The sequence below is a fragment of the Lissotriton vulgaris genome, chromosome 4_1 (genome assembly GCF_964263255.1).
Source record: "Lissotriton vulgaris chromosome 4_1, aLisVul1.2, whole genome shotgun sequence".
Taxonomy (NCBI): domain Eukaryota; kingdom Metazoa; phylum Chordata; class Amphibia; order Caudata; family Salamandridae; genus Lissotriton; species Lissotriton vulgaris.
In genome coordinates, this window is record NC_141691.1 from 1,309,131,839 (window position 1) to 1,309,143,884 (window position 12,046).

The 12,046-nt window shown below is 48.6% G+C and overlaps 1 pseudogene; it reads left to right on the plus strand.

Moving 5' to 3' along the window:
• The first annotated feature begins 7,951 nt into the window (after positions 1-7,951).
• On the plus strand, positions 7,952-10,209 carry LOC147723920 (uncharacterized; annotated as a pseudogene).
• The last annotated feature ends 1,837 nt before the right edge of the window (positions 10,210-12,046 follow it).

Consider the following 12,046-nt stretch of genomic DNA (forward strand, 5'->3'; position numbering starts at 1 on the left):
AGAGATATCTCTGGTTGTGAAGTCTTCGCGAAAAAGATGAGCTCTTGCAGGGAAGTTCACTGCTCTGATTGGCTGCCAACATTTCAATCAGGAAGTGTTGGCAGCCATCTTGGGACTCAGCTTCACTGAGTCCCAAAAAAATGTGAAAATAAAGAAAAGGGGGGGAGGGTAAGAATACCATGACCCCCAAGCCATGGTCTTGGAGTCCCCCTGTGAGCCCACCATGGCATAAAAGCATTACAAAACAAATTGCCACAAAGTCACTATATTTGTGAATTTGTGGCAACATTTTATTTAAAAAGCAAGCACTGGCTTTAAAATAACCAGGACCGGGGGCATATAATCTATATAGGAGGGGGTGCACAGGGCCCCTCTCCTAGGGCTTATGAAAGACCAGGTGACCACCACATCCTCAGACCTGCTAATATTATTACTGCGCTCAGGCCCAGCGGACCTGCCCGCAGCTTCCCCAGGGCTATTGTATCTTATGTGGGGGGGCCTTGCAAACTCTCTCCAACCCCGGGGACCACAACCTCCCTGTGGCTAATTGAAACAATATGGTGGGCCTCGCAAGCCCCCAATGCCCCGTGGATCATCACCTCCCTGGCGCTAATTTTTATAGTATGTGGGTCCTCGAGGGCTCCCATTACCTGGGGACTACCTCCTCCCAGGGGCTAACATGAATAAATAATAATGCGTGGGGGGCTCCGTCTCACCCATGCTACCGGGGACTGCCGCCTCCACAGGGCACCAACACTAATGAATGGGGTCCATTGCAGACCCCCGGCTCCAGGGACCACAACCTCGCCAGGGCAATCCATACACAAGATGGGAGGGAGGCCACACAACCCCTTCCTGGAACCCTATATGGCCCTGGGGACTACCACCCGCCAGGGCCGTCTCCAGCAATGTCCTGTTGTGCCCAGTCCCGGGACATGTCAGTTTGCTATGGGATCGTGGGAGCACTGCTCCTGCTTTTCAATAGCAAACAGTGTCCTCCACTTTGAGCAAGCAAAAGCATTATGCTTTTGCTTTCTCAAAGCAAACCACTTTTTGCTTTTTACACCCCGGGAGCTGCATGTTAGCAGCTCTAAGGCTGTAAAAAGCAATTTTGGCTCCCGCAGGAGGAGAGGGTCAGCCAGGACCGTGGGGACCTTCAGGCTTCCGCAGTCCCCAATGAGAAAGCCATGCCTGAGAATGTGGTCCCAGGGGGCTGAAAATGGTCCTGGAGTGGAGCTGATCAGCCCCCCACCCCATCTGAAAATATAAAAAGGGCCGGGCTCTGGGGGATGGGGTTCCAGGGGCCAAAATTGGCTTGGGAGGGGGCTGTGCAGTCCCCTCCCCTTTAAAAAAGAAAAATATAAAGGTTTGGCCCCAGGGGATGGGGACCTCGGGTCTGAATTTGGCCTCAGGAGGGGGGGCCGCAGGAAAAGGGGCATACAGCCCTACTTCCTTTAATTAAACACCCAAAAATAAAAGTCCAGGACCCAGAGACGGGGGTCCCCAGGCTGAAATCAGGCCGAGGGAGGAGCCGCACAGCCCCCTCCCATTTTTTAAATAAAAAAAGAGTCAAGCCCATGGACGGGGTCCCCAGGCCCAAAATGGTTTAGAGAAAGGTAGCCGTGCCTCCTGCTTACAAAAAAAGATTTTATAAAACCTGGCAAATCGCAGAGGCCCCGTCCCCTTTCTCCACTACTCTGCAAATACACCTCTGGCAATCTCCTGGTTGGGGGTTGAAGTCCCCTTGTCCCCTCCAGTTAGCCCCACACAGTTGAATTGCTGAGAGGTGGTTGGAGGCCATGCCCCCTTTCTTCACCACTCAGAAATCATACCTCATGTTGCACCGCTGGTGGGGGGCTGAGGTCCCCTTGCCTCATATTGGCCTTGGGACTAAAGTGAACTTCATTTATCAAGCCACAGTGCACCAGGAGGCATGTTTGCAGATTGGTGGAGGAAGGGGGTGTGGCCTCTGACAAAACCACAACAATCCAGCTGTGTGGCTCTTACTTGAGGTACCAGGAGGGCTAGTTGGCCCCCAAGGACCCTCAAAAGCCAACGGGCCTTCATCCTCAAACTCATTTTGCACCAGGATGCACGTTTGCAGAGTGGTGGAGAAAGGGGGGTGGCCATCAAAAGCCTTTCAGCAAACCAAATGTGTGGGACTTGCTGGAGGTAACAGTGCACTTCCGATTGGGGGATGAAGTCCGCTTTAGTCCTGAGGGATCTTGAGGACCAAGAAGCCCTCCTGATACCTCCTGTAAGTCCTATACAGTGGGATTTCTAAGAGCTGGTTGGAGGCTAAGCCCCCTTTCTCTACCGCTCTGCAAACATGATTACTTGTTAAAAAACCATAGAAATTCACTGAAAACCCCAATGATTACAGGGACATTATAGTTAGGGTCAGATTTCTTCATTCAAAGGCAGTGAAATTGTCCAGTTATAGTTACCTGAGCTAATTATAACTTACATGCCTGCAATGCACTGCGTATGACCCCAAATATTACATCACTCATGACATCTCAAATTACATCACTCATGACATAATCCACAGAACCACTCACACACCTACTCATACCCCATACAACCTCTTGTACACCCACTCAAACACCCACACCACAACTGACATACCCATTCACAGACCTACACCACTACTCACACACTCACTAACTCCTCCATAGAGCCACTAACACACCCACTCACTCACTCATACAACCACTCACACAACCATTCACTCACCTATACAGCCACTCATACAACCAGTTACTCACCCATGCAGCCAGCCAAATAATCACACTCACCTTAAGAGCTACTGATACACCCACTTATTTAACTACAGAGTCATAGTCATACACCCACTTACTCACCTAATCAGTCTCTCAACACAGCCACTCACTCACGCATAGTAGTGCACATACACTCATTCACACAACCACTTACATACCCATTCACACATCCTTAGAAGCACTCACACATTCCTATACTCACTCATACACACATTCACACAGACACTCACTGTCCATTACAGTCACTCACACACAAAGTCAATTAACCAAACACCTACTTAAAGAGACACTCACCCATACAGCCACTTACTCACCCAGTCACTTACTCATACAGCAATTCAGACATCTGCTCACTCACCCATGGAGTCACTTACACACATACGGATAGAGTCACTTTCATTGTCACTCAGTCACCCATTCATCCACTGGCACACCTCCTCACTCACCAATACAGCCACTCACACAGCATCTCACTCACCTACATAACTACTTACATCACAACGTATACAGCCACTCACACACCCATATGCACAAGGATTCATAGATGTCACAGAGCCACTCACATGGTATATAGTAAAAGTAGTATCACTCATTAGTAGTGCACCTTATATACTACTTTAAGGTTTATACTACAGAAGGATATATGTTTAACGATAATAAACTCTCACAAAATACTTACACACATTGGATGGTGTCATCAGTGATGTCATATGAGTTGTCATTTGAGATGTCATCAGTGATGTCATCATTGATGTCACTGACAATGTTATGAGTGATATAATATGCGATGTCATAAGCAGTGCATTGCAGGGGTGTGGTATAGTTAGCTCAGGTAACTATAACTGATAAATTTCACTGGTGTTGCACGAGTGAAATCTAACCCTAACTATAATGTCCCAATGACCTTGTTTTTTTCAGTGAATATTTATTTATATGTATATATAGGACAGTACTAACTGTGGGCTGAGACTTCGTAGCTAGCTCTCAGTGATTGAACGATAGAGCTCCAATAGGAATTCATCATCTAGTATTATAAAGCCCAGCGAAAAACAAACTGGTCAACACAAAGCTGGCATTGAAGAAAGCATTGGCAGAAACACGTCTGCCAGGTGTTTTCCCTGTGTACATGCATGAATTTTGTTGTGCCAAGTGGTGGACTAAAACCTTACCTTGAGGCGACCCGAGCTGTGTCAGACCCGTCCTTGAGCTGAGAGGCCGGATTGGAGGTTGATATTGGCGGCAGTTGGTGCTGCACACTGACACGCCTCTCGTTCTGGAGCACCGCGGATGGCCGGCAACCCTTGGAGAAGTGCTGGCTGCCCACCACAGCTCCCCCCGGCTGAGACACTGTTTGGCAATGGGGAGAGACCAGCAAATTGACTGCTGAACTGGAAGCTCCCAGGAGAGGAACACCACCATTGATTATGCAACAACAGGGTGTAGGTGGCTCAACAGCTGACAATGTTAGGGCAATATAATATGCACAAACAGGTAACTTAAACATGTTCTCAGAGTGGGACCGCTTGCACATTCTGCTTTTGAGATTTTGGACATACCTTGCTGCACACTATGGGCTTCGAAATTTTAAAAGAAAGGACAGTACTAACTGTGGGCTGAGACTTCATAGCCAGCTCTCTGTGATTGGACAATAGCGCTCCAATAGGATTCCATCATCCAGTATTTTAAAGCCCGGCAAAAAATAAACGGGTCAACCGAAGCTGGCATTGAAGAAGGCATTCGCCGAAACATGTCTGCCAGGTGTTTTCCCTGTGTACATGCATGAATTTTGTTGTGCCAAGTGGTGGATTAAAGCCTTACCTTGAGGCGACCCGAGCTGTGTCAGACCCGTCCTTGAGTTGAGAGCCTCGATTGGAGGTTGATATCTATCTATCTATCTATCTATCTATCTATCTATCTATCTATCTATCTATCTATCTATCTATCTATCTATCTATCTATCTATCTATCTATCTATCTATCTATCTATCTATCTATCTATCTATCTATCTATCTATCTATCTATCTATCTATCTATCTATCTATTGTAGGAAGGTGGCTACCTGACTATGGTTACCCCAGATTTATTGCCTTGTGTTTAGCTGGTTTTCGACTTAGTTGGCCTGGTTCCCTGCTAATCAGGGCCCCAGGCTATCTGCTCTCTTTGTAAAATGGATTCCATGTACCCTAGGTGCATAACCACAATTGGAAATGGACTCCTTGTCAGCCCCTGTACCATGCACTATAGGTGCTCAGGGCATAGGTGCCACCAAGGCCTACCAGGGGCTGAAGCATAGCTTTTGCCACCCCTGGCTGGTTCTTAAATTGACACAACTGGCTGATCACTCAGCTGGGGCAAGGTGGTGTAATCCCCCCTTGCTTAGATATAGTATGCCTATATCTAAACCTATCTGGACACATATAAACCTGTGAGCCACTCCTATGGAAGACCTCATCAATCCTGGAGGCAGAGTGCGTGGTTTGATGTGAGATGGAGCTCTGGCATGAGCTGAGCCTGTCTGCAGCTGTCGGGAACAACTCCCTAAGCTGTTCCGGGATAATGCCATACCATATACTCGTAAGTGCCTTATAATCCTCGCGGTTATATAGTAACTTTGGTTTGGCTTTATCAAAACATGTCGTGTAAGGTGTCATACGATTTGAAATACTACCCCCTCACCGGTCCTGGCAACGGGGGTAACATTCCACCCCTCTAGAGGGAGACGACATGTTACTTTGCTAAAACGCGGTTGATTTTTAAAAGAGCCTCAGATCCACAAAATGGATGCTTCTGCCACAGACACATGTCTGACCTCCTGCTGCTGACCTAAACTCAGCAGAGGAGGCCTGGACAAAGGCTTTCCTGTCGCAGGGAGGTGTCACACCACCCCAGACAGGAGATAGTGGATTGTAGCAGGGAGGTTTGAAAGAAACCAGACAGTGCCTGAGGAGCACAAGGCTTCCCCTTGCATAATCCGGTCAAACCGGTTCTGGGGCACACCAGCCCCAGCTCCAGTGTGACCTGGACAAAGGGAAAGGGGTGTAACCACCCCCTTCCTGGGTCCCACCCATAGGAGGGGACCTAGCAGGATGTCCAGCCCCCAAGATTGGTATAAGAATGGGAGCAGTGCCAAAGTACTCAGATCATCCTGAAATCAACTTTAAACTAAGAAGACGGCTGGACTTCGACATTCTGATGAATAGAAGACTGAAGAGCATTTCCCTTGTGGCCTAGGAGGGGCCACCCTGTGAACACTGGCACCATCCAGCAACTCGACATCTGTTTTGCCGCCGCCTCCCGCCGGAGCCCAAGTGCAGAGCCTAACAAGACCCAGACTCCCAGACTTCTCACAGCCCGATCCACAGTCCCTGCAAAGAAGGGACCCCTGGAGGCACCGAGAGACGTGGGACCGGACATCTTGAAAGACCCCTGAGATGCTGACTGCGCAGCACCCAAGGCACCCTCGACTCTGTGCTTTGGGGTTTAAGAAGCCCCACAACCGAGCAACATTTGCACCAAAGATCAGCCCTCCAGCATCTCCACAATCTGTGTGGGGCCCTTTTGCTATGTGCCACCCGACGCGCCATCCCGGCCACTTGCCACGTGGTCAGCGGCCATCTTGGCAACGAAACCTACAATTTACACTGCGGGTCTGGTTGCTCCGGACTTGCCCTGGCTCCTGTAGAAAGGAGCCCCCGCTCTGACCTTGCTGGTCTGAGTAATAATCCTTTTTCACTTTCTACGTGGCTTGCATTAGCCACGGCCTGTTTGCTTCAATCACGTTGCCGACACCGCCATTAGCTAGACCCTTTGTGGGACAGCTCGTGTTGACTCCTGGACGTCCTTGACTTCTTCGTGTCCACGTGGCTGCAGAGAGAAGCAACACCTCATCACCTGTTTGCACCCAACTTTGCCTGGTTCCAATCTGGTTCCACGGTGGTCACTGGTCAGTGACTTTGAACATTGTCCCCTCTGCTTTCAGGTCTTCACCACTTCAGATCCACCCTTGGATCCACCGGACACTTCTCCTTCACATCGCCTGCAGCATCTTCAGCTTCAAGCACCAAGAGCCTGCGTGTCAAAACCCGATGCCACTTCGACCCTATGCACCCGCTTCCTGTGGGTGAGGTAACATAGCAACGCCGGTGTTCCCACACTGGTACACACCTCTAGGGTCTGTGTCTAAAGTTTGGTTCCTCTAGGTTCAGCGGAAGTGTCCTTAAACTCTATTTGTGTAACTTTTACGCACCATTGACATTGCATTGGTGCAAGCCGCACTTTAAGTGCTGCACCCGAATCCCGCGGGCTTTTCCCGACTTCAGCATTGCTTGTCCTGACTGCTCCCAGCGATTGCCTAGGCCCTAGGCCTAACCACTGTTCGATTGGTATCTCTTATACCACTTTTTTAATATATGGTTTGAGTGGCCACCCGCCCTCATCCATAATTGTGCAACTTTGTATGTTATACTGTGCTTTTGATTTAACGCTTGTGCCCCTTTGCTCATAAAGAGTACTGGGGATTAATTTAGAAATAAATACATATATTTTTATAATATATACTTGTGTTGTGTCCTTTCATTTGATATTACAGGACTGTGATTGGTAAAACTGCAATGTAAACTGACCCCCCTTCTTTTTTCTTTTTGCCAGTTCTCGTCCCTACTGCTAAAGTTGCTTCCACAGCGCCAAGAAACCGCCTGGTGAATGATGCGCTATACAAATATTTTAAATTCAGATTCAAATTCAAAACAGCTCGCTTAACACGACCTCTTGAGTTAAGCCTTTAAGGCTGCTTAGTCTATGCTACCCTTAAGATAGCTTGTCTAATAAGGTTGACTTACAACCAGACACCATAAGGGATTGTTTGGACTGATACAAGGTGGTTCCAGAATTGGAAACATCATATATCAGGCCAACTTCTCACATTGGTGTGCAGCGGTGCGGATTTGAGCTTGCTGTTGTTTTACCATTGCAATCTTTTTATCAAATTGAAAGATCACATAAAGTACCCTAAGTACATATAAATCAAAAGCTTAGCATATTAAGTTCTACTGAACATAGTAGTTGTAGATTAAAGGGATTAGCACACCCTGACTTCAACTCACTAGCAAGGTACAGTAGGAAAACACTTAGTGTAGGTAAGTGCACCACTTGCACCTCACTAACAGTCATGTCTGACGCAGGTGGAGCCTCAGGTTCTATCCCTGCGACAGTTGACCTTACCAAGGCAACTTCCAGCTATGACAAACTTAGCCACAAAGACTTGAGTGCCTTCTGCATTGCAAGGGGGCTAAAAAGGGGCAGACACCCCACCATTCCTATCCTGATAGCCATCCTAGAAATGAATGATTTAAACAAGGAGAGTGTAGCTCCCTTAGCTTCAGGAGATGGAGTAACCCACCCCGAGAAAGAGATCACTCCAGAAGATGAGGAGGAGGGCTCAGAAGAAGATGAACCTGAGAATCAGGATCAGCAGGGTAACCAGGTCCCAGTGGGGAGGTTTAGCCAAGCCAACTTGGACCTACTAGGGAATGGAGAGGGCCAGCACCTCCCTAGACCCTATAACATAGTTCCCACAGGCAACAGAAGGGTGAGATCTCCATCAGGGGACTCTCACATTTTTAGTGCCTCAAGAGGCTCTCAAAGGGGAATGACTTCCCCCCACAGAAGAGAGCATAAGGCCAGGATGAGGGTTGTAGAACTCCAGATAGAGAGGGAAGAGTTAGCCCTGGCCCAAGCTAAACTTGCTTTAGCAAGGGAACAGAAAATGTGTGGCTTAGATGCCACTGGTGGCAGCAATAATCCTAGAGAGAAAGACAGGTTCTATAATTCTAGAAATCTGACAAAGATTGTGCCCCCCTACACAGAAGGGGATGATATCCACAAGTGGATAACTGCTCTTGAGAGAGCCTGCATGGTACAGCAGGTTCCTGAGGAACAGTGGGTAGCAATCTTATGGTACTCCTTTTCAGAGAAAGGGAGGAATAAGCTCCTCACTGTCAGACATGAGGATGCTAAAAATTACAAAGTCCTGAAGAGTGCTCTAATAGATGGGTTTGGCTTAACCACTGAACAATACAGGTTAAAGTTCAGAGACACCCAGAAGACACAGACACAGGACTGGACTGATTTTGTAGATTGTGCTACTAAGGCTCTGGAGGGTTGGCTACATGGCAGCAAAGTACATGACTTCACAGGATTGTATAACTTGATTATGAGGGAGCAGATCCTAAGTAATTGTCAGAACCAGCTCTTACACCAGCTCCTGGTGGACTCAGATTTGACCTCTCCCCAAGAATTGGGAAAGAGGGCAGATAAATGGGTCAGAACCAGGATTAGGCCTAAGAATCAGGACAATAACCAGAAGAAGGAGTCTACCAAGCCTCAAGATAAGGGTGGGGATAAAAGTAAAGAAAAGACTTCCCCAGGGCCCCAAAATTCCAAGGAAAAGGGTGGGCCCCACGACACTTCTTCAACAGAGAAAAAGCCATACTGTCATGTCTGTAAACAGACTGGTAATTGGAAATCAGACAGCTGTTGTCCAAGGAATGGCAATAAAGAAAATATACCTCCAAAGCCAGCTCCAACACCTCCTGTTACTGTCAGCAGTAATCCCCCAGGAAGTGGGAGCACACCCAGGAATCTGGGTGGGTTTACTGTTGGAGCCCAGGTGGACCCTGGCCTATGCAGGTCCCCATCACCCAATAATCTTGTTTATGAGACTGGCATGGGGTTTGCCAACTTCTCTGATTGCCCAAATACCTTGAGCAAATATAGAAAAGAACCCATCATCAATGGTTTAAAAGTTGAAGCCTTTAGAGCCACAGGGGCTAGCATCACCATGGTGGCTGACTGTATAGTCCCCTCTAAGCAACTTTTACCTGGTGCCACATACCAGGTTACAAACATTGATGGAATCCAAACAGATCATCCCATGGCAGTAGTAAGTCTCAGCTGGGGAGGTGTCATTGGCCCAAAGAGAGTGGCAGTGTCACCAAACCTGCCCGTAGAGTGTCTACTGGGTAATGATTTATAAATCTCAGCCTGGGCTGAGGTTGAACAGGAAATCCATTCTAGAATGGTAAACTTCAATGGAAAGGTTAGTGGGGCTGTAATAGCTACAGCCCCAATCCAAGATGTCCTTCCTGAAAAGGTTGGTAGGGCTGAGCAACTCTCTGCCCCATCTTTAACAGAAGCTCTTCCAAAACAGAATAGCAAAGCTGTTATGATAACAGCAGAAACCCAAACTGAGTCTCCTCCTGCAAAGGTTGGTGGGGCTTTGATGGCCACAGCCCAAACTCAAACTGATACGGTTGTTGTGAAGCCTGAAATGATGGATCCCTCCACCCAAACTGAGAGCATGGAGGAGGAAGAGAAAACTTCCCCTCACCAGACATTAGGACAGGATCAGCCTCCTCAGGGAACTGATCTTACCCCTGATGAAGGAGCTGTCCCAGAGGTTGTTAGGCCTGGCCTGACAGAGACTCTGATGGCAGTGGACCCTTCTCAGGTGGGACCCAGTCTGGAGCAGGTAACCTGCCCCTCTCTACCTTGCCTTAGTCAGCCCAGGGCTGCAGAGGACAAGAAGGACAGTGAGACCCAGAGGGCCCCCTGTCAAATAAAGCACCCCCATCAACAGATTAGGGGCACCAAAACTAGTAGCCCTAGTGAGGTGAAAACTTTAAAAACTCCTGAGGGAGCCCCCTTAAAAGTAGTTAGGGACCTCCCACAGATGGATCCTGTTGGGCACAGCCAAACCTGGGACCCAAAGGGCCCAAACCTGAACTGTCCCTCCAGCAAGCCAAACAGAGGGACCCAGCCTCCAGCTTTAGGTAGCCAGAGGTGGACCCTGAGAGCCCAGTGCAACTCAGTTGAAGAGAGAAAGGCATACATGGTGGAAGATAATTGGAGGAAGCTGAGCCCTAAATTAGTGGAGCCTCACTTCAATACTCCATATCCAAACCAGCCTTTAACTTTGCATAAACACACCCAAGGTAGTGATTCCCTATGGTGGAGACCCTCTAATACCCCTAGGGTGAGGGACTGCTTAGTGGACCATGAGACAGGGGGTACCCATGCTAGTGCAGGTACTTCCTTATATGGCCACTCAGGCAATATAGGCTTACCTGGCCAAGGATAGCCCTATCTCTTTTCGTTTGGGGGGGGGGGGGGTTGTGTAGGAAGGTGGCTACCTCACTATGGTTACCCCAGATTTTTTGCCTTGTGTTTAGCTGGTTATCGACTTACTTGGCCTGGTTCCCTGCTAATCAGGGCCCCAGACTATCTGCTCTCTCTGTAAAATGGATTCCATGTACCCTAGGTGCATAACCACAATTGGAAATGGACTCCTTGTCAGCCCCTGTACCATGCACTATAGGTGCTCAGGGCATAGGTGCCACCAAGGCCTACCAGGGGCTGAAGCATAGCTTTTGCCACCCCTGCCTGGTTCTTAAATTGACACAACTGGCTGATCACTCAGCTGGGGCAAGGTGGTGTAATCACCCCTTGCTTAGATATAGTATGCCTATATCTAAACCTATCCGGACACATAGAAACCTGTGAGCCACTCCTATGGAAGGCCTCATCAATCCTGGAGGCAGAGTGCGTGGTTTGATGTGAGATGGAGCTCTGGCATGAGCTGAGCCTGTCTGCAGCTGTCGGGAACAACTCCCTAAGCTGTTCCGGGACAATGCCATACCATATACTCTTAAGTGCCTTATAATCCTCGCGGTTATATAGTAACTTTGGTTTGGCTTTATCAAAACATGTTGTGTAAGGTGTCATATGATTTGGAATACTACCCCCTCGCCAGTCCTGGCGACGGGGGTAGCATTCCACCCCTCTAGAGGGAGACGACATGTTACTTTGCTAAAACGCGGTTGATTTTTAAAAGAGCCTCAGATCCACAAAATGGATGCTTCTGCCACAGACACATGTCTGACCTCCTGCTGCTGACCGAAACTCAGCAGAGGAGGCCTGGACAAAGGCTTTCCTGTCGCAGGGAGGTGTCACACCACCCCAGACAGGAGATAGTGGATTGTAGCAGGGAGGTTTGAAAGAAACCAGACGCTGCCTGGGGAGCACAAGGCTTCCCCTTGCATAATCCAGTCAAACCGGTTCTGGGGCACACCAGCCCCAGCTCCAGTGCGACCTGGACAAAGGGAAAGGGGTGTAACCACCCCCTTCCTGGGTCCCACCCATAGGAGGGGACCTAGCAGGATGTCCAGCCCCCAAGATTGGTATAAGAATGGGAGCAGTGCCAAAC